Below are 2,601 nucleotides of genomic sequence, written 5' to 3'. Positions count from 1 at the left end.
TATATATATATGCATGTGTACATATGTGTATGTATATATATATGTATATATACACACACACACAAGCACACATGTATACATATACAGGCTGCGATGGGTAAATTGTCGCCATTTTATATTTTTAATTTCACACATATGCATTGTTTGCTTTTCATTTTTCAACAACACAATATAGTAGGGTCAGTCGGGCACAGTCCATGAGAAAAACAGCGCCATGACACAATAAACTCTGCCAGAAATTTGGAAACAACATGCTGTACTGTTTGGCTTTCATGCCGGAAGTTCCAACAAGAAAATTTCAGAGTGTTTCGGTGTCAATCTGGAAAGAGATGGATGAGTCTAATGGTGATTACGAAGGTACAGCAGCTTGGAAAACACACTCTGGTCATTCTGATAAGAAAAGAATTCCTGAATCTGTTGCTGAGATTCAGGCAATGGTCGACAATAATACCTGCAAGTCAATCAATTCCATTGCCAGGATATGGGAGAGTCTCAGTTTCTTATCAGGCAGGTAGAGCATGAAGACATTCAGTGTTTCTCAAACAAGATGAGAAAGGGCCAATTTTAGTATATGTATCTATATAAGTATTTCCTCCTATGTTCTATATTCTCTGGGAGCGCATTAAAGGCCTTTCCGGGACTACTTTATTTGAATTCTATCATAACTGACTTCATAACCTTCATATACAATGGGGGGAAATAAATATTTGTACACATCAAAATTCTTTATTTATTTAATTTCTAATGAACATAAATGGGATATACCAATACTATATTTGCATAGACATGCATAAACTAAGAATACGCAAAAGAAACTAATAAATTATTGCAACTAAGGAATTTATATCCAATTATAAATATTTATGGGTAAAAAAAGGATTCATACAGAACATAAATAACTGATAATTCTGATTTAATACTTCGGTGCATAACCATTATTCAATTCCTCAATGACTCGCATGTTTCTTTAGGAATTTTTTTCCATTCTTCCTGACAAATTTTCTTCAAATCTGGAATGCGCCCTGGGGCTCTTGAATGAATTTTAATTTTCAAATAACGTCACAAATTTTCAATGGGGTCCAAGTCAGGTGACTGGCTTCGCCATTCTAATAATTTTATATTGTGATTGACAATCCATTTTTGGTAGATTTCATCGTGTGCTTAGGGTTATTATCCTGTTGTAAAACCCACCCTTCACAAAGCTGGAGCTTTTCTAAAGAGTCCCATAAATTATTGTTCAAAATATTTTGGTACATCTCTGCATTCATTCTACCATCTATCACATGTAAATTGCCATTGCCATTTGCAGAGAAACACTACGATGTTGCCACCTCCAAACTTTTCGGTAGGAATTGAGTTTTTCGGCAAATAGGTGGTACCATCTTTCCTCTAAACATGGGTATGCGAATTTCATCCAAACAATTCAATTTTCAACTCGTCTATCCATAGAACCTTTTCCCAGAATGTATCAGATTTATCTTTATGTTCATAAGCACATTTTAAACAGGCATCTCTATGCCTTTTAGTCAACAGTGGAGTTTTTCTAGGAGAGCATGACTTCAGTTCATTCCTATGAAGTTCATTGCTGGTTGTTTGTAGTGTAACACTAGTTCCTGAAGCTAAAAATCTACTTGCAACTCCTTTCTGGTAATCATTGCGTTTTTCTCGATTCTTCGCTTCATTTTTCTTAAAGATCTAGGGGAAATCTTGTGTGGTGCACTGGATCTTATTCTGTTTTTAACAATTCCCGATTTTTTATATCTTTGAATAAATGAAGATATGGTAGAAAATGGAATACAAAGGGTCTCTGATATTTTCCTGTAATTTTTATCTGCTTTCCACTGTTCAGTAATTAAGTTTTTCACTGAATTTGTGAGTTCTTTACTTTTTGCCATTTTTACAACACTACTTTATGTTGTCTCAGTGCTGAATGAAGCAGCTAGTGTTTTGACACTTAAAAATGACTACTGATAAGATTATTGGAACAAATGAGAAAGTTCTAGTAACAAAAAAATAATTTAACAGTATTTTGTGGCAAAGAAAATCATAAATTTTCTGTATAAATACTTTTTCACCCCAAAATATTTATAATTGTATATAAATTCATTAGTTACTATAATTTATTAGTTTCTTTTGCATATTCTTAGTTTATGCATGTGCCTGCAAATATAGTATTGGTATAACCCATTTATGTTCATTAGAAATTGAATAAATAAAGAATTTTGACATGTACGAATATTTATTTCCCCCCACTGTACATACATATACATATCTATATATACACAGAGATATACATAGATATCCATATATATACATAGATATTTATATTTTCACAGATATATATATATACATACATATATATAAATACATACATATATACATACATATATATAAATATACATATATATACATACATATATATAAATACATATATATATACATACATATATATAAATACATTTATATATATATATATATATATATATAAATACATTTATATACATACATATATATAAATACATTTATATACATACATATATATAAATAAATACATTTATATACATACATATATATATATAAATACATTTATATACATACATA

General features: G+C 30.4%; 1 protein-coding gene across 2 annotated transcripts in view; it reads right to left on the bottom strand.

The window, feature by feature from the left end:
* The window catches only part of LOC106875217 (uncharacterized), a 121,244-nt gene that overhangs the window by 92,445 nt on the left and 26,198 nt on the right, over window positions 1–2,601 (bottom strand). The window lies entirely within an intron of this gene.

Source organism: Octopus bimaculoides, chromosome 3 (genome assembly GCF_001194135.2).
Source record: "Octopus bimaculoides isolate UCB-OBI-ISO-001 chromosome 3, ASM119413v2, whole genome shotgun sequence".
Lineage (NCBI taxonomy): Eukaryota > Metazoa > Mollusca > Cephalopoda > Octopoda > Octopodidae > Octopus > Octopus bimaculoides.
This window is presented reverse-complemented; position numbering and strand designations above follow the sequence as displayed.